The sequence below is a fragment of the Amia ocellicauda genome, chromosome 8 (assembly GCF_036373705.1).
Source record: "Amia ocellicauda isolate fAmiCal2 chromosome 8, fAmiCal2.hap1, whole genome shotgun sequence".
NCBI classification, from domain to species: domain Eukaryota; kingdom Metazoa; phylum Chordata; class Actinopteri; order Amiiformes; family Amiidae; genus Amia; species Amia ocellicauda.
The window spans coordinates 20701717-20723660 of record NC_089857.1 but is presented as its reverse complement, the minus strand read 5'-3'; the positions used below and the strand labels follow the sequence as shown (position 1 = coordinate 20723660).

Sequence of the window (21944 nt, the reverse complement as noted above, 5' to 3'; positions counted from 1 at the left end):
GTTTAAATTAAATTAAAAATGAGGATCTGCATGTTCAACTTGCAAATGTGAGCTGTGGCAAAATAAACATATTTATTTTCTTCAAATAAATAGCACCTAATTTATTTTCTTATCACTATTTATAAAAAAAGAAAACCTATTGTTGCCATTCACTTATTTTTGTCTAACAGTGCCCTCTGCTGTTGAAGGAAAACTAAAAACAACAACCATACTATTATAGGTAGCTGGATAAAGGATGCAAATAAACAATTTGAAGGTATATCAAATACATATCAACATATATCATATCACTATTGAAAAAAGCTTGAACTTCTACAATGTGAAGGTAAACTGCAAATCATAATGTACAATAAGCATTTAAGTAGAGTATTATAAGCAATATTGTAATCCAATGAACATGAAATCACTGCTAGTGTTACACATACCATACAGTCAATAACAACATCTGGCATTACATCACACTACGTGCTCCGAATGACATGTCTGGCTCGACTTGGTGAGCAGCTACACAAACCAGCGCACTGGGTTTACAGCGACATGTTTCCACCACTTTTGTTGCTGAGGTGGTCCATCCCCTCACAATGACGCCAAAGTGTGCATCAGCACTTAAGAAATCTGTCTTTCCCCCCCTTACTGCCTGCAGTCAGTCACTTTTCACTGTTGCACCGTGGAGAGAGAGAGAGAGAGAGAGAGAGAGAGAGAGAGTCTTGCACCACGATTGTTAGAGATCTAACTTCACTCCCATAGTCTTTAGATCAGCGTGCGGCCCCTCAAGGTAACTTTGCAACCATTTTTAATGTTTTCTTTTTTCTTGTATCTTTTATATCGGTATTGTCGTCTTAAAGAACGGAACGGAAAGATCTGTGATTTCATTTCACCTGTGTGAGCAGGTGAAGAAACACTGAGGGCATTTGCTGAAGGTAAGCATCGTTTTGCATTTACAATTAACAGCTGTTTCGGGTCTTAGTGGTGCTGTTTAGTAGAAGTACAAGTACATTTTAAACAGTTAGTCTACTGTTTATTAGATTTTTTCTCATCAAGCTCTTCCAGAAATTGAAGCAATTTCACCTTTCTCCCCACACAAGCATGTTAAAGGATTTACATTTTCCCATCTGAATATGCCTACTACTGATAGTGACATTTTAATCCAATATTCCTGGTGTTACATATGACAAATTGATATATGCACAAACGCTACCGTTTTTTGTTTTTTTTTAATTGAGTGCATTACTACAAAGTATTGTATGTGATGTTCAGTTACTATGCTTAGTTTTGTTGTTTAATTAAATGTCTCTGTTATTGGTGATAGGCTATACATTGCAATTGAATGTTGAACCGCAAAGCTGATAATGTATAAGTGTTGTACAACTTACTATAGGGTGTCAAAGAAGATAGGTTTTTGTATGTTGTTTTGGATGCTACTTCAAAAAACTTAATTTGCAATTAATAATCATAATAATAAAATTAAAATACAAACTATGACTTTCGTTTGGTGATTTGAAGGGTTACAGTGTCATCTTCCTGTGTTTTCACTCTGTAAGTCAGACATTTATTCAAGTACATATACAGAGCTAGTGAATTGTACTTATAAATTAGGATCTGTCCATCTACGTGTATACAGATGCACTTTTTATTCTTCTCTCCAGAGGATGTTGGTAGATATAAAGCAATGTACGGGACATTTATTTTCTTTAATACAGGCTTTCTAAAATGTATTATTATTTTTAGTAGTAGTATTAATTATCAAAATAAATAAATAACATCTTAGTAATGGAGACAGTCGACTTCAGGAAAGGGGAGTGCTTTAAACTTGGTGTATATTTTGGTTTCAGTAACTTCATGTTTTCTTGAACATGATACAGACCTTAATCAAATAGTAACGGTGCTTTTGTTTAAATATTGTATTTGTTATCACTTATTGCTCAAACATAGTTGACTTTATCTATGAAAGGTGTAGTTAGTTCTTTTCTATTTTGTGATTCCGGATATTGTATTTATTTACTTATTAGTTGCTTTTTTCAGCATGTTATCTGAAGCTAGTTTGGAGATAGTGGAGTGAAGACACTGTTCACTCAAGCTGTAAGACTGGAGATCCAATATTGTTCAGTTTCACTCACATTCCTAGATATTGCTGCCACCTGATATGGATAATGTGGCTTCAATGCCTACAACTGTCTTCTAGCAGGACTTGCTTGTCAGCTTATCCACATCTTTGAGCTGACTGCAGCAAATAAAGACAATGTATAATGGCATACTTATCTTATTGAATTAATGTCACTGAGTCTTAACCGCCTTTCTTCAGTCATTATCATGGGCTTCAAGGTTTAAATAAAGTGGTGCCGATTAGATTTGCCTATGGAGTTTGAAGTGGCAGATCAAATCTGTACTTCATGAATTCAGAAGAAATTCGAAGTTCAACTTGTGCTGCTTTCATTCAGTTTTTTGATACAGCTGAAGGTTGTGATAAGTGTTCGCCTTAATAAAAGCCAGTTGGATCTAACAATTATTATTGGGGCTACACTGAAAAATAAGTAATTACAAAGCTTTCTGTGTAGGAGGACAGCAAAACATGCTTTTCATTTTTCAAGCTATCTTCTGCTTTATATAATGAACAATTGAGGTGCCAAACATGACCTTTACATTTCATTGTTTTACTTCAGCCTTCCAGGGAAGCACCCTCGCTGTCTTACTTCAAATAAAACAATAGGTTTTGAATTGAATGCCTCCCAAATCTCTCTGTTTCTCTGTTATGCAATATGCATGACTAATTTAGGTTGAAATGCAAGTTGGGCAGCCTGGCAGGACATTTGTTTGGTTATTAAGGAAATAATTGAAACAAGCTTTTTATTATTATAGCTCTAAGATATTGGCATACTTTATGTATCCAGTCCTAGAAGTTAAATGTCTGTGTTGAGAAATTGTATATATTAGGAGGTGAGTACTCTGATGAGAAACAACAGCTAAGCACATTGTATTCAAATAATAATAATAATAATAATAATAATAATAATACAAAGGTTTAATTGCCCATCAAAATATTGCATTGCCTGACTGACTGCCCTTTCATCAGTAATGGGAAAGCAGTTTAAAAACATTTCATCTACAAAAACATAAATGGCACCAATAGAGCTGCTCTCACACCGCTGCCAGCGGATTGCCTTTTTTCATGTGAAATGATACATTTTGACAGGGGTGCCTGCCAAGAAAGAGGCACACGTTAAAAATAAAAAAGTGTATCTTTTCACTTGATTTGTGATTTCTTTCTTTTTTCCCTATGTAATGTATTAAGCATTCCTCATTTTGCCAAGTGAGGATAATATTATTATTATTATTAATAATAATAATAATAATAATAATAATAATAATAATATATAAATATGATGATAATAACTACAGACAGACAGACAGAATTAAACAAAGATCATTTAGATATTTATTTGTATTGATTGTTTGGAGTATCCCTTCATAGCATTTACACTAATTACATTTATAGAATTAGCTTTCCTTTTCACAATAAATTCCTCCCATGGCTATTCTTAAAAAGTGCTGTGCAGGAGATTAAGTGTGGGCTATGCATGGCCACAGAGTACAGCTGCTGATGTGAGGAAAGCTTGTCATGAGTATCTCCTCAAGCCATTTTAAAGCTGTAAGCACTGTAAAAATACTGTTCACTGATATTTGTAATGGTGAACCTACATATACACTCACCTAAAGGATTATTAGGAACACCTGTTCAATTTCTCATTAATGCAATTATCTAACCAACCAATCACATGGCAGTTGCTTCAATGCATTTAGGGGTGTGGTCCTGGTCAAGACAATCTCCTGAACTCCAAACTGAATGTCTGAATGGGAAAGAAAGGTGATTTAAGCAATTTTGAGCGTGGCATGGTTGTTGGTGCCAGACGGGCCGGTCTGAGTATTTCACAATCTGCTCAGTTACTGGGATTTTCACGCACAACCATTTCTAGGGTTTACAAAGAATGGTGTGAAAAGGGAAAAACATCCAGTATGCGGCAGTCCTGTGGGCGAAAATGCCTTGTTGATGCTAGAGGTCAGAGCAGAATGGGCCGACTGATTCTAGCTGATAGAAGAGCAACTTTGACTGAAATAACCACTCGTTACAACCGAGGTATGCAGCAAAGCATTTGTGAAGCCACAACACGTACAACCTTGAGGCGGATGGGCTACAACAGCAGAAGACCCCACCGGGTACCACTCATCTCCACTACAAATAGGAAAAAGAGGCTACAATTTGCACAAGCTCACCAAAATTGGACAGTTGAAGACTGGAAAAATGTTGCCTGGTCTGATGAGTCTCGATTTCTGTTGAGACATTCAGATGGTAGAGTCAGAATTTGGCGTAAACAGAATGAGAACATGGATCCATCATGCCTTGTTACCACTGTGCAGGCTGGTGGTGGTGGTGTAATGGTGTGGGGGATGTTTTCTTGGCACACTTTAGGCCCCTTAGTGCCAATTGGGCATCGTTGGGCCTACCTGAGCATTGTTTCTGACCATGTCCATCCCTTTATGACCACCATGTACCCATCCTCTGATGGCTACTTCCAGCAGGATAATGCACCATGTCACAAAGGTCGAATCATTTCAAATTGGTTTCTTGAACATGACAATGAGTTCACTGTACTAAACTGGCCCCCACAGTCACCAGATCTCAACCCAATAGAGCATCTTTGGGATGTGGTGGAACGGGAGCTTCGTGCCCTGGATGTGCATCCCACAAATCTCCATCAACTGCAAGATGCTATCCTATCAATATGGGCCAACATTTCTAAAGAATGCTTTCAGCACCTTGTTGAATCAATGCCACGTAGAATTAAGGCAGCTCTGAAGGCGAAAGGGGGTCAAACACAGTATTAGTATGCTGTTCCTAATAATCCTTTAGGTCAGTGTATATATATATATATATATATATATAAGATTTTATAGATACTATCTATCTACTATTTTATCTGTTTCTTAAGTTAGCAATTATATTTTCCTTGGCTCACCACTGCAACCCTCCTACGTGTACAGGTTGTCTCTATGGCCCTTGCCAACTGCAAGAATAAGACTCTCTGGATTATGAGGACCAATTATAGAAGCACCCAGGAGCCTCTGTTTCAGAATTGTAAAGGTTTACTAAACATTCTGAGATGTCTAACATAACTTGAATAATTGTGATATATGTATTGTGATATTTGTAGTGGAGGTTGACAAGTAGCGCCGTGCTTGTGATAACAGACTCTCAGTTGCAAAGCAGAGGATTGTTGCTCTACAGGTGTAAAGTCCAAGCAGAGGAATCACATATAAGACAGTGGAAATACTATATAAAAGGAGGAAGGATGGGGTGGAAATGGTGGGTTGCAGCTAAAACATGCAAGAGTTACACACATTGTCAAAAGGAAGACACAGGCTACAGCATTGCAGTTCTTGTTTAAAAGTAATGGTGATGGTGATGATGATGGTACATTTTTGGTTGAACCACGTCAGATAGGTTTGTTGTTAGTTATAAAATATGCTGTCCAAAATATCAAATTGATACTTTCTTATGAGTGTCAACCCATAAAGGCTCACGTACATCTGTGAAGTTACTGGTGGTATTGCCTAAAAGGCATCTAGATTGTGGTAGAAATGGATGATACCATGAAAAAAATACTTAAAACAGAGAGCAATATTTAAATAGCCCCCTGTGTGGAATATAATTGTGTGCAAGAAGGATTACTACTAATTAAGGCTCTACTGAAAAACTTTTAAATGCTATTACATCTTGCAAATGATAGTGTGAAAACAATTATGCATTCAAAACGGAGGAAAATATTCCTAATTATGAATAATTGTCTATGAGAATTAAGTATGTCTGTCAGTTTACCCTCAAGGTACCAGAACCAAAGGTAAAATAGACTTTGGGCTGGGGTCAGTCAAAACTTTGACCCACCTGGATAATGGCAAACTACAACTTCATAGTGGTTAAGTAAAAGTTTCCTGAAGCTCCAGAATTCTACCTGTTGAGGCTTCTTTAAGTGAGCTGAAATATCAGTCATTCATTTGTGTGACTCATTTGCTTTTCCAATAATATCAGCATATGCCTTGCTGTTATAAGCAGATGTGTTGGTACACTTCTAGAAATAGAAACTGCTATAAAGAGTATACATTAAATAAGCTGGCAAACATGAAATATAATCTTTAGCTTTTCAGATGAGCCTGCATAAACAAGATTAATGTCCAATGCTTTGAATTAAATAGACATTCAATGTGACTTTATAAACATTCGTAACTGAATTGTTCTGATTTTAATATGTTTCTCTAAAAAAATTGTAATCTGTAACAGATAACCAAAAACTGGCATGTCATTCTCAAAGCACGCAAAAAAACTTACACTGGTTATCATGCATATACCACAGAATACACATACTATACTTTAAATATAGTATTTAGTGTCATTTATTAATATTTTCATATATTTAACTTAAAAGTACCTTGAAATACTGAAGGGCAAACATTGCCCTCTAGTGGATTTTCCAATCAATCCTTTTCAAAACAACAACCTTGTTTTTCGATGATATTCTATATGGTCATACTTATAGTGACACTCAAGTCACGCATGACTGTAGTTGAACTGTTGTGTTTTGAGGGAAAAGATCATGCTGGGTTTCAATCTGAGGACAAGATATACGGAAATGTAAGTGTTAAGAAGCAGTTATGTTTTCACAAGCATTTTAGGTTTCTACTGAAATGGCTAAAACATGTTTATACAAGCCAAAAGCATCACATTTCTGTAGAAATGGAAATTGAATTTCGACAGATGATACCATGATATTGACTTACCATACCATATTCAGGCTTTAACACCTGGATTAAGCATTTCAGGTTTTTTCTGGGTTTCTACAGCCGAAGGAGTGTTTTTTTCTCTTTAGCTATCAGTCACCATGCACAATCAATACAAATTACAGTGTTCAGAAATAACTTTTTTCTTTTGTTTCTTGTTTCTTTCTTTGCTATATTTTTAAAATGATATGTAGGGAATACTTACAAGTTAGAACTTTGGATTTAAATCAGTATAAGTATTCTAAAACAAACAGGATGGTTACCTTGTCTAAAAAGCAGGCAGATCTGTTTAGTCTATCAATTTGTCCATGTTTTTGTGCTTGTATGCATGTGTTTACCATAACTAGAGAGATGAGTCTGACATATTGTACACATTTCTAACTGAAATATTTTCATTGGTTGCATGTATTAGTGATTCTTATTATACCCAAAACTGTATTCATCCTTAAGAATGAACATATTTTAAGTGACTCTAGTATTCAGAAAATATATTTTATATGTAGTAATGATACCATGCAGTTGCATTTAGATATGATAAGCCCATTTAAAGTTTTATTTGCTTTGTAAATATTATGTTCTACATATTTTAGTTCTACCTATTTTACCACATGCTCTTCTAAATTAATCCTGAAGGTATTAAGAAAATAAAAAAGAACATAAGAAAGTTTACAAACGAGAGGAGGCCATTCGACCCATCGTGCTCATTTGGTGTCCATTAATAACTGAGTGATCCAAGGATCCTATCCAGTCTGATTTTAAATGTTCCCAAATTTTCAGCTTCACCCACATTGCTGCGGAGTTTGTTCCAGATTGTGACAACTCTCTGTGTGAAGAAGTGTCTCCTGTTTTCCGTTTCCGTTTTTAATGCCTTGTAAAGCCCAATTGTAGAGTCTTAACATTACTTCCCTTGTTTTAAATTCTACACTTTTGACAATATACCCCAACATTCTGTTTGCCTTTTTTATTGCTTCCCTACATTGTTTGGATGGAGAAAGTGTGGAGTCCACGTAGGCTCCTAGGTCTTTCTCATGCGTTACTTCATCTAGTCCTACCTCCCATAGTGTAATTATAGTGGACATTTTTGTTACCTGCATGTAATACCTTGCACTTGTCCACATTGAATTTCATCTGCCAGGTGTCGGCCCACAATTTGAATAGCCTGTGCTGCCGAGATTGTATCTGCTGAGCCACCTAATTTAGTGTCATCTGCAAATTTGACAAGTTTGCTAATTATACCAAAGTCCAGATCATTAATATAGATTAGAAAAAGCAAAGGCCCTAATACTGATCCCTGTGGATCTCCACTAATAACCTCACTCCAGTTAGAAGCAACTCCTCTAATCGACACCCTCTGTTTCCTTACATAAACCAGTTCATAATCCATCTACTGACATTACCCTGAATGCCTACAGCTTCCAGTTTGAGGATCAGTCTTTGGTGTGGAACCTTATCAAAAGCTTTTTGAAAATCTAAGTATATCATATCATATGCTTTCACGTGATCTACAGCTGCAGTTGCGTGTTCAAAAAATTCCAATAAATTAGTGAGACATGATCTGCCTCGTCTAAACCCATGTTGACTATCTCCAAGAATATGGTTTTCATTCAGATGCTCCTCTATTTTCTGTCTAATATTTTTCTCCAACATTTTACAGGTGATGGAGATGAGACTGATTGGTCTGTAATTTCCTGGCTCAGTTTTGTCCCCTTTCTTGTGGATTGGCATGACATTTGCTATCTTCCAGTCAGTTGGCACATCCCCTGTTCTAAGTGTCATTTGGAATAATTGAGTTAGCGGCCTATAAATATTTTCCCTCATTTCTTTAAGTGCTGTTGGAAATGTACCATCTGGCCCAGGTGATTTGTTTGTTTTTAATTCTGCTCATAGTACCTCCTCTTCATTTATTCGTATCTCTCTTAGGGTTTGACTGGACTGGTTGTTAACCTGTGGCATGTTATCCTATTTTGTAAGAACCTCTGTAAAATACAAATTTAGGACATTTACCACATCTTGTTTGTTTTCCAAGATTTTCAATTTTGCCCTTTATCTGTTTCACTTCCTCCTTTATTGACCTCTTGCTGTTGTAGTATTAAAAAAAGGTCTTAGCATTAGTTTTAGCTCCAAGAGCTATATCTGTTTCTATTTCCCTCTTTCCTGATCCCTTTCTTAAGGTCTCTTTGCAGCTCAACATATTATTTGTATTTTGTTTCGTCTCTATCCCTTTTGTATGCGCTATACAATATTTTCTTTCTATTCATATTATTTTGCATACTTCTAGTCACAATCTGGAACAAACTCCCCAACGATGTGGTAGAAGCTGAAAGTTTGGGAACATTTAAAAATAGACTGGATAGGATCCTTGGATCACTTAGTTATTAATGGACACCAAACGAGCATGATGGGTCGAATGGCCTCCTCTCATTTGTAAACTTTCTTATGTTCTAAACCATTTTGTCCATTTTCAACTGAATCTGTATCCAATGTGCTCCAGTCTATCTCTTCTAAGTGCTGCCTCATACCTTCAAGGTTTGCTTTTCTAAAACTGTAGACCATTGTTTTAGACTTGGTCCTTGTTTTTTGAAAGAATGCCTCGAAGCTAACCATATTGTGATCACAGTTTGCCATTGGTTCTCTAATTAGTGTCCCTCTGACTCTATCCTGGTCATTTGAAAAGATCAAGTCAATGCATGCGCTCTCCCTTCTCAGTTGAGATATTTCTGATATAGTAATTGAAAAGGAAAAGATTCTCTTAATCTTCAATTCTAATCTTTAGAAAATAATATGCAGTTCAAGTTCTAATTCCTTTTTTCAGCTGTACCTACATTTTGTAAATGTAAACCCCCACGTAACTGTCCTTTCAACTAAGGGTTGATGTTTAGTATTCAGGTTCAGAGAAATTATACTATATCATTATGCACACAATTTTGTTTAAAGTACATGTTTTTGTTCTGTTTATATATGTATACAATGTTGAAAGCCCATGTACAACAAGATATGTTGTGATTTGTTTTCTTTTGTGCTGATCGACCAGTTCCACATAACAACAACAAGAGTTTCAGTAAGACTGACAATCTTTATGGTGGGCAGTATTATGTGGAGAAGTAGTTGTAACCCCATGTCCCTCACAGAGTTCAAGAAGGAAGCAGAATTCTCTGAAGTATGAACTTCCATCACCCGGACCTTTATTTAGAATACATTTCAACCACCTTTTGAACTTCATACCCATATCCTTGACATCTGTACAACTGATTACAGAGGGTCAATCTGATATTTTAATGCCACATGAAGCACAGGTGCTTTCATTGAAGGATGGGAAGAATTACTTTAAAAGGTAATATGGGGCAAAGTAAATGCCACTGGTTCAGATTAATGTGTTATGATATAACAAGATGAAACAATTACAGTGACATTCCATGCACTGGTTCCTGGAAGTCAACCTGAGGAATTGACTGACCTTGAAAATGAATGGATATCTTGTGTGAATAAGATAATGAGCTCCTTCTTGAAGGGTTTCTGTGTAACTGTGTCAATCGAAACAAGTGGAAACATCTTGGGGAAGCCTTCATCCAGCAGTGGATCGATGAAGGCTGATTGTCACAAAGGAATGATCACTAGCAAGGAGAATCACATTCTAGTGAGAATTAGTTTTGTACTGGCAGTTTATAGCATGAAATGGAGCCCAAGGTTGCATTTGGTACAATCCACTGTTTTTCCACAGAGCCAGCTAATGGGGTTATTATAACATGATTCAATGTTTTTCCATTTACAGAAAAGAAGGATTCACCTCCCACCAAATCGAAAGAAAGTGCAGACCTTGACCTCTCTTTCTATAGCACTGACTCTTTTATAGCAGAGTGTGTGCTTAACTCCTCCCCAGCTAAACCACTAGGAGGAATGACTCATGGAAATAAAGTTTCACAATAATACATAGGAACATAGAAGGCTGTTGAAGGCGAAGGGTACTTTCAAAAGTCAAGGTTTTTGGAGGTATCAAAGGTTAAGGTTTCAAACTTTTTAGAGCCAACATCAAGAGGGCTCTATTGCTATTAGAAAATGATCTATGTATTTATGTGTTTAATTTAATAAACTTAAAATCATATATTTACCTTGATATTGTGATATTTTGTCCAGTAACCTTCCGCTGAGATGTAATTTGGATGAAAAAACAACATACACACAGAATATTATTATTTGTATTTGACTAAAATATATCCTTAGTCCTTTTATTTGCTAGGACATCTGGTAATGTTACACTCTGAACAGTCTCTGTAATATTCAATCGGAATGTGTTGCTGAATTTAAAAGCTGAATTTAAAAGTGTGGACTGATTGGGGATTTGCTGACCAGTAGCTGGGAATTGTGCTTTCATTGAAGTGTCCCATCTCTGACATGAGTGCCCTTGTCTCCAGACCAAGCGTCAGGAAGTAGCTGAACAGTTGTTGATCTTATACAGTGGTTGGTGTATGTTTTGCTAAGCCGATATATGCGTGGATTGATTTATTTTTTATTCTATTGAATTTACAGTTGGGCATTTCACCGTTAGATCTGGAAGCTGATTGGCTCTTGTCAAACAATCATTTTCTAAATTGTTTAATTTACCCTTTATCATATCCACATGTAGCATGTATTAAAGTATAAATATGGTAATAACACCTCCCTCCAACAGTATGTGCTCTTTTCAACACTTATATAGGAGTTGTATGGGAGCCGCACACGTACCTGCCATAATGGAGGGGCACAAGAACCTTTCATGAACCTGCATGAATCAGGCAGTGAGGCAGTAAGTTATATATTTTAAATTTGGATCTTTATTTAAAGTATTTTTTTTTTATAAAACCTTTTGTCGTTTCTTATGTATGTATTTTTTGTCATTTCTTTTATATGAAGGTGTGCACTGCTTTCATCACACTCCCATACAATAACTACCAATGGTTTCTAAAGCAATCACATTTCTCTGCACTCAACCACTCCATCTACACAACTATAAACACCCTATTGTTACATACCAGTGAATGTGTACATATTTATTCCAACAAAATATAAATGTATATAGGTTATATTTCACTATATACATTCATTGTTTTTGAACATGTTTACATATGCTAGAAGTCATTTTTGTTTGTTTCTATAAACAGTGGCACTGCAGTGAGGGAGTGCATACTAAAGCTCTTATAGTTTAATAGAGGGAGCCTGTGTAAATCAAAACACGTGGAAACATCTTGGGGAGGCCTTCATCGAGCAGTGGATCAATAAAGACTGATGATCATGAAATATGCATATATCCATCCATCCATCCATCCAACAGCCTTTATCAATCCCCTGCAGGATGAAGCCTCCCTATAGGGAATCGAGTTGTTTGCAAGTACCATACACACACACACAAGTACAGGGTAATTTAGAGTAGCCAGTCAACCTAAGCAGCATGTCTCTGGGATGGAACCGGAATGAGGACATAGGGAAACCATGCCAACTCCACACAGGCAGTGATACACACAAGGCTGGAATCTAACCTGCGTCCCATTAGCTGCACAGCGATAACCACTGCACCACTGTGGTGCACGCATGCACGCACGCGCACACACGCGCACACACACATATTTTGTATGGAACCGTTGAGTTGGAGGGTAGTTAAGAGGTTAAGATTTTGCTGGGTCAGTACCCTATTGCTCAGTCTCATCCATTTAAAAGCTGGATTCAATGATACAGGAATGGAAAAGAAGAGAGTAATTCATCACTCCTGATTAACACTGCCAGGCTATGACCTTTGCTTTGCTTTTATAAGGGCCTTTCAAGCAGTGATAACAGACATTGTTACAAATTGGAGGTTGTATGCTACCTAGGGGCTAATAAGTATTGCATGTAGCACCAGCTTCCACATGAAAAGTCACAGTAAAACAAAATCTTGCACACAGAAAGATAAAATCTCTGGCCTTTAACATGGCATTATTGTCTTACTTCTGCATAAATTTGTATTTTTTTTAAATGCTTTACTACTTCATTACTTGCTTCCTTTTTCATTGAATTTATAAGATCTACATGCCTTTTACACAACTTACATTAATGCTGCTGAACTGCAAGTGTGACCCAGATATAATAGACTATTAAACAAAGATTGGTGTGTTCTAGTCATTAGATAATAATGTTGTTTTTCCCCAAAGGGTCATATTGACAAGAATAATAATTAATGTATGAATTAATTTAATTATTTATTAGTAATAGAGTTTTAATGGGTTTTGAGCATATAACTACATTTGAACACAATGAGAAAATAACCCACCTCATACATACAGCCTGGGTTAAACTTGCTTTTCCATACACAAAAGTGGAAACTACAATTAGATTTTTATGGCTGGGGATGAACTTTTATTTTAAACAAATCTATGTTGCAATCTCAATCTCATTGACAAAAACATGAAACTTTAACAAATTGAAAGTTTGAGTTCTTGTCAAATTCCCAGTACTGTGCTGTACAGTGTTGCAGTGAGGGATTCGATCGTATAAAGGAATTAAATAATAATAAAATAATAAAATAATGTTCATGTTACTGGGGTCTTAGTTTGAATATACCATGTAAAGCAATATAGGCAAATCAGAGATTCAAACAGGAAATGCAGTTTTATGTATTCTTATGTTTTTGTTGTTTATTTTACATACATTTTATTATGAAACGTACTTTGTCAATTTGTTTTTCGTATGTGGTGCTGTTACCCTTGTGTTTCAGGTTTTGTATGACGAAGGACACCAAATTAATAGACACTTTACCCATCTTGGAATTTTGTTGGATGCATATTATCTGAATGCCACGGCTGCCCATTTTAAAAAAGAAGGTCCCTCAGTGTGTAATATTAGAGCCTTGTTTTTTTATTGAAGCACTGGATAGCAATTGTGTATTTAGGCCCTGCATTTAACAGTTCTGCAGAAATCAGATATAATTTGGCTCACTGTTGTACCAGATGTGTCATAGAGCTAAATTGTACTTCCTTTTTACCCTCCATACTGAAACTGAGCCTAATTCAATGTGTGCACAACAGCCTGCCAAAGCCTGCTTTTATGGCATTCAGATTTTTTTTTCTGATCATAAATATGTATGGAGTTTGCCAAATGTCTTCAGTTATTATTATTATTATTATTATTATTATTATTATTATTATTATTATTGAAGTCTCTTGTTCAGTGTAATTTTGCTTTTATGTGGCTCCATTAGGAAGTCTAACTGCACTCTCACTTGAGTGAGGTGTGGGCCGTCTGCACTCTGAATAATTTCCTACTTGATGAGTTCAAATATATTCATTTTCCTGCTTTCTGGAAGTTATTGTTTCCCTCCAGCTATTCAGAATTTAAGTTTTTTGTCAATTTTAACACAAAGGTCACAATACAAGCAAAAGTATTAAAACGATATATATTTGATATTTGATTATATGTGCTTTTCACTTTCTTGCATAATTTTCTATCTGACAAGACTTTAAAACTTTCTAGAAAAAATTGCATAACTTATATAATGCTAAATTAACCTGCTTGATTAACTCACATATTTTTAAACCAGACATTGTGATGCTAAGTATTTAGAAAATATTAAACATTGTACATTGATTAATTTGCATATGTATTAGGTTATTTTAAATAATTAATTTGAATTTGTTTGTTTTTTGATTAATCGATTACTTGATATTTGTTTTGTCCTTTCATAATGGCACCCTTATTCGATTATATTTTGTAATATTGACTCTATAGTATTCATTTGATTGACTCTGTTCATGTTCTATATACAAATAGCAAACAGGTTTTCCCACAGCTATATTCAGGCCAATTGGTGCGGCCTGGCCAAACAAATGCGTGAATGTCGAAAAAAACGTAAAAAACTAAACAAAAACGTATAATTTTTTATTTTACATTTTACATTAATTTTTATTTTTTTCAGAATGGAATAATACTCCCAGTTAATAGCTAGGACCATTTCTTGTTTTACAAGATGCAGACTCTAACTCTGCAATAAGGTAACAAACAAAACATTTTAACCTTAAAAAACTGTCAACCTAGCAAAACTTAAATCTTGTTGCACACTTTCTATATAAATGTATACATAATAAAAAATTGCCTTTAGCTTAAAAGTATATGTAATACTACAAAACAACACTAAACCTTTCCAGAAGGGAACAAAAACAAGTATTGTTGTGGAAATTGTTTATTGAAAACTAGTCATATTAACAAACATTAACATAGGCAAACATGTTATACATGTTATATACACTCACCTAAAGGATTATTAGTAACACCTGTTCAATTTCTCATTAATGCAATTATCTAACCAACCAATCACATGGCAGTTGCTTCAATGCATTTAGGGGTGTGGTCCTGGTCAAGACAATCTCCTGAACTCCAAACTGAATGTCTGAATGCGAAAGAAAGGTGATTTAAGCAATTTTGAGCGTGGCATGGTTGTTGGTGCCAGACGGGCCGGTCTGAGTATTTCACAATCTGCTCAGTTACTGGGATTTTCACGCACAACCATTTCTAGGGTTTACAAAGAATGGTGTGAAAAGGGAAAAACATCCAGTATGCGGCAGTCCTGTGGGCGAAAATGCCTTGTTGATGCTAGAGGTCAGAGGAGAATGGGCCGACTGATTCAAGCTGATAGAAGAGCAACTTTGACTGAAATAACCACTCGTTACAACCGAGGTATGCAGCAAAGCATTTGTGAAGCCACAACACGTACAACATTGAGGCGGATGGGCTCCACAGCAGAAGACCCCACCGGGTACCACTCATCTCCACTACAAATAGGAAAAAGAGGCTACAATTTGCACAAGCTCACCAAAATTGGACAGTTGAAGACTGGAAAAATGTTGCCTGGTCTGATGAGTCTCGATTTCTGTTGAGACATTCAGATAGTAGAGTCCGAATTTGGCGTAAACAGAATGAGAACATGGATCCATCATGCCTTGTTACCACTGTGCAGGCTGGTGGTGGTGGTGTAATGGTGTGGGGGATGTTTTCTTGGCACACTTTAGGCCCCTTAGTGCCAATTGGGCATCGTTTAAATGCCACGGCCTACCTGAGCATTGTTTCTGACCATGTCCATCCCTTTATGACCACCATGTACCCATCCTCTGATGGCTACTTCCAGCAGGATAATGCACCATGTCACAAAGGTCGAATCATTTCAAATTGGTTTCTTGAACATGACAATGAGTTCACTGTACTAAACTGGCCCCCACAGTCACACATCTCAACCCAATAGAGCATCTTTGGGATGTGGTGGAACGGGAGCTTCGTGCCCTGGATGTGCATCCCACAAATCTCCATCAACTGCAAGATGCTATCCTATCAATATGGGCCAACATTTCTAAAGAATGCTTTCAGCACCTTGTTGAATCAATGCCACGTAGAATTAAGGCAGTTCTGAAGGTGAAAGGGGGTCAAACACAGTATTAGTATGGTGTTCCTAATAATCCTTTAGGTGAGTGTATAAGTCCAGGTCTGGGGCTAGGGCCCTGAGGGAGCTTTTGCTATTTCATTGGTGTATCTTTCAATACAATGATACAAAATAAACCCTGAACAATGTCAAATACCATCACTCTACAACTACCAAGAGTACTAGAAAAAAACTAATTTCCTCCACTCCAAGTTTGTAAACCACTAACAAATTGCTTTACGGGGGCTGTTGATTTTATTTTATGCAGTAACCTACTCTAATGTGAGTTGCCTTGCCTCCACTGTTTGGTAAATTAAGTTGATCTTCTTCATCTAACCAGGACCAGCGGATTTTATTTTGAATAGTTGAAATTATTTATTTTATTTATGAAAGGTTCACAAACATATATATATATATATATATATATATATATATATATATATATATACACTCACCTAAAGGATTATTAGGAACACCTGTTCAATTTCTCATTAATGCAATTATCTAACCAACCAATCACATGGCAGTTGCTTCAATGCATTTAGGGGTGTGGTCCTGGTCAAGACAATCTCCTGAACTCCAAACTGAATGTCTGAATGGGAAAGAAAGGTGATTTAAGCAATTTTGAGCGTGGCATGGTTGTTGGTGCCAGACGGGCCGGTCTGAATATTTCACAATCTGCTCAGTTACTGGGATGTTCACGCACAACCATTTCTAGGGTTTACAAAGAATGGTGTGAAAAGGGAAAAACATCCAGTATGCGGCAGTCCTGTGGGCGAAAATGCCTTGTTGATGCTAGAGGTCAGAGGAGAATGGGCCGACTGATTCAAGCTGATAGAAGAGCAACTTTGACTGAAATAACCACTCGTTACAACCGAGGTATGCAGCAAAGCATTTGTGAAGCCACAACACGTACAACCTTGAGGCGGATGGGCTACAACAGCAGAAGACCCCACCAGGTACCACTCATCTCCACTACAAATAGGAAAAAGAGGCTACAATTTGCACAAGCTCACCAAAATTGGACAGTTGAAGACTGGAAAAATGTTGCCTGGTCTGATGAGTCTCGATTTCTGTTGAGACATTCAGATGGTAGAGTCAGAATTTGGCGTAAACAGAATGAGAACATGGATCCATCATGCCTTGTTACCACTGTGCAGGCTGGTGGTGGTGGTGTAATGGTGTGGGGGATGTTTTCTTGGCACACTTTAGGCCCCTTAGTGACAATTGGGCATCGTTTAAATGCCACGGCCTACCTGAGCATTGTTTCTGACCATGTCCATCCCTTTATGACCACCATGTACCCATCCTCTGATGGCTACTTCCAGCAGGATAATGCACCATGTCACAAAGGTCGAATCATTTCAAATTGGTTTCTTGAACATGACAATGAGTTCACTGTACTAAACTGGCCCCCACAGTCACCAGATCTCAACCCAATAGAGCATCTTTGGGATGTGGTGGAACGGGAGCTCCGTGCCCTGGATGTGCATCCCACAAATCTCCATCAACTGCAAGATGCTATCCTATCAATATGGGCCAACATTTCTAAAGAATGCTTTCAGCACCTTGTTGAATCAATGCCACATAGAATTAAGGCAGTTCTGAAGGCGAAAGGGGGTCAAACACAGTATTAGTATGGTGTTCCTAATAATCCTTTGGGTGAGTGTATATATATATATATGTTAAAATTCGGTCAAATATCTAGACACTCTCATTTCTGAAACAAACACATTATTCCAGGTTTTGCTAGAGTGCTGTTTGTAACCATTTGCTGGCACCCGGACACACTTCTCCACACTCTTGCTCCTTTTCTCTTCCCAGTCTGCCATTATCACAACGTATCACTACATTACTGTAGCAACATGTAAAAACTTAGTTGTCATTAAATAGTCAAAGTATAAAAGTCTTGCCATCAGTTTCACTTTACCTACCTCAGTTAATTTGTGTTGATGTTATGAGTGAGGTAGTAACATACACTACATGGCCAAAGGTATGTGGACAGCTGCTCATGGAACATCTCATTTCAAAATCTTGGGCATTAATATGGAGTTTTTTCCCCCCTTTGTTAGATGGGGTGGAGGACAGGGCTCTGTGCAGGCCAGTCAAGTTCTTCAACACTGATCTCAACAAACCATTTCTGTATCGACGTTGCTTTGTGCACTTGTATGGGGCATTGTCATGCTGAAACAGGAAAGAGCCTTCCCCAAACTGTTGCCACGAACATCGTCTAGAATGTCATTGTATGTTGTAACATTAAGATTTCCCTTCAGTGGAACTATACAGTGTAATACCACTTATATCTTCATGGCTTTTGCATATATTAATTTTTTCTCAATGGCTTTACCATATACTCACTTCACAGACAATGCACAGTTGGGGAAGTGTTATTATGGTAATTAGCAACAGTTTGTGTATTATAGATGGGTATTGTGCATGTTGCTGTGTAGCCTTGTCATAACTTGCATTTTTTAGAGCCGGTTATGAATTGTCCATGTAGTAGCCATATTCTTGTGGCAAGACAGCCGTGCGTGGCTGTAAATACATAGTTTGTAAACGTACTATCGATTATTATTCATGATTGAGCGAAAATAGTTGGAGCCGAGTTCATCCTGCCACCAGGCCTGGTTTGACCCCCAAAAGTATACTGGGACCTGGTTAAAGAGCCACCGTGCTGCTACTGCTTTAAGCTCTATAATGTACTGTGTGAAGATGCCTGCAGAAAGTCTGCTTGGAAAGTACTGTAATGTTGTAAAGCAAAATACCCCTCATATGTAAACAGTGCAGTGTGAAGATACCTGCAGAAATGAGGGAGTGGTGGTATACTGAAATGTGTTGACTGTTGGTAATAATAATAAGACCACCTATTAAAAGTTGATGGTCCTTGGAAATAACATTTCACACAGGGCCCCTTCGGTGCTGATGTTGGATCCAGAGGCAGTTTGGAACTGGGTAGCGATTTTTGCTCGGCACTTCAACAGCGGTCCTGTTCTGTGAGCTTGTGTGGCTCCACTTTGTGGCTGAGCTGTTGTTGCCCATAGACATTTCCACTTCACAATAACAGCACTTACTATTGACTGGGGCAGCTCTAGCAGGGCAGAAATTTGACCAACTGACTTGTTGTAAGGTGGCATCCTATGACAGTGCCACTTGAAAGCCACTGTGCTCTGAAGTACAGCACATTATACTGCCAATGTTTTCTCGGGAGATTGCATGACTGTGTGCTTGATTTTATACACCTGTCAGCAATGGATGTGACTGAAATAGCCAAATCCACTAATTAGAAGGAGTGTCCACATACTTTTGGCCATGTACTGTATTAACAAAACTACTGGCATTTAAACATTTGTTAACAAGCCATAGGATTTCAATAAGTAATTGTCATGGAAAAGCACAAAACATCTCTTAAGAATATAAGAACATAAGTTTACAAACAAGAGGAGGTAATTTGGTGTCCATCATGAGTATCAAAGTGATCCAAGGATCCTATCTAGTCTGTTTTTAAATGTTCCCAACTTTTCAGCTTCAACTACATCACTGGGGAGTTTGTTCCACATTGTAACAATCTGGAACAAACTGTGTAGTTGTTTGTAGGGCTGCCCCCTGAAAGTCGACGAGTCGAATCATCAGTCGGGGACCCCTCAGTCGAGCCGTCGTTTTTTTTTTTTTTTGTTTTGTTTTTTTTCATTCCCCATGTTTAAGGCCCTGGCCTCTGTGAACCATTGTAATTTGACTGCTAAACTGTCAGTCAATTTAAAGTAGAGGGTTGTACCAAAAGGGATGTAACTGTTTCCAGAGAAACAGACCTATAGAAATACAAAAAAAATCACGTGTTCGCTTTACCTTATATTTTCAAAATGTAAATCAATGGGAATCAAGCCCAATTTAGATTAGATATATTCATGTGTCTGTATACATTACATATTCATAGGTGTTTTTAGCCAACCCCAAGAGGTATTTTTGCTATAAGCGTGAAAATAAGAGCCGCACCCGTCCATTTTGAGTCTTTTTGCCAAGATCTCGGTGTGTTTACAGAGACTCCAGCAGAGCTGCTGCGAGCCGGGACTCAGTGCAGAGCTGATTTATATGGGATTTTTTGTTTGTTTGTTTTAAACCCAGTTACAAACATTTTACCATTACACATTGTTTTTAATGTTTACAGTGAAATACAACATTTCAGTTAGCTTGATTTAAAAATAAATACATGTGTGCTGCCTGTCACATTATTCTGACAAATCCATATGGTAGCCCGACGTTGTTGGCAATTCAAATAAACCAAATAAATTCAAATCTTGCATCATATGCAGCTGTCTTCTATTGATTTTTAAATGCAAAAAAATATGTTCCCATGACTCTATTGCATTTGCTTATGTTAATGTGGTCGAAATCATCACTGAAACTCATGCCAATGCATTTTCTGATTGCCAGATAGTCCGTTATGAACAAAAAAGAAAAAAGGAACGAATAGTCGAATCTCTGTATTGAACAGCCAAATCTGATTCGACTGACAAAATTCTGAGTCGGGTACAGCCCTAGTTGTTTGTTTAGTGAGTTGTTTGTTTGTTTTTCAAAGATCTGTGGAATTTGTCCCAAGCTGTTTCTCCTCTAACTGCTTTGCTCAGTCCTAAGGTACCCTTACTGGTACCCTGGTCTCTGTGTAATGGTATTTGACCCAAGTCTGGTTTATATGTTGTTACATCAAAATTGTTATTTCAATGTTTTGCTTCACAAAAAATTCTCATTCCCATTGATATAAAGTCACTAAAGGGGATGTGTTATTTTAGAACCATTGTGCGATGTATTCAGGCACTGCATTTAAATCAAGACCACATCTAAGAGCAGTAGCATTGTGCTTAAATCTATATTCATGATTAGGTCTTCAGTCAGACAATTCAATTATGTAGGCAATGGATAGAAAGCTCTTACAGATAATTAGTCAAATTAAACTAATTATCTAAACTTTCTATTTTATAGTTTTATTTATTCTGAAGTTAAAATGTGATTTTAATGTACAAATAATGATATGGTAACTGTGCGCTGCTTTTTTTACTTTGACCTTGTAACACATGTCATAACACAAACAGTTGATGAAAACTTTTGGCAAACTTTCTGAGCCCTTCTATACATTTTTTTTGTTGAATTACATCATACCATCATATCCATGATGTTGAGGTTGAACACGGCTATCTTGTTTTTTAACTGTAAGTTCTTATTTGCATGTAAATCTCAGTTAATCATTTTATTTAGTTGATTAAAAAGAATGTTTGAATGCTTTTTTTATGCTTGATATAATAATGAAAATCTTTGTATGGGTGTCACTGGTATTGGTGTCATTTCAAATTGGAAAGGCTACATACAAATTGGATGAATGTAAATGAACGCTAATCGGGTGGATGTATAATCTGATGAGACAAAAAAGAGATGCTGTGAGACATGTATCTTGACTCAGATACTGACAGATCATATGGCTATGAGGTAAAAGAAAAACAGTACACACAAACCCACTGTCACCATCAGCTATTTGGGCCATACAGTTATGTCTACCATTTTGTTGTTGTTGTTGTTTCTACTTCTTGTTCTTTACTGTAATTCTATAATAGGATGGCATTGTCATTGTCTGACATTGAAGAATATAATAATGTGATTTGATCTGATCTCCTACACCAGCAAAAGAACCAGACACTGTAACCACCTCCACGTTTAG

General features: G+C 36.9%; 1 protein-coding gene across 1 annotated transcript in view; it reads left to right on the top strand.

Moving 5' to 3' along the window:
• The first annotated feature begins 690 nt into the window (after nucleotides 1-690).
• npffr2a (neuropeptide FF receptor 2a) overlaps nucleotides 691-21944 on the top strand; it is a 30262-nt gene continuing 9008 nt past the window's right edge. The window contains exon 1 of the mRNA XM_066710629.1: nucleotides 691-920. The gene's annotated coding sequence lies outside the window, so the exon portion shown is untranslated. The remainder of the gene's footprint in view (nucleotides 921-21944) is intronic.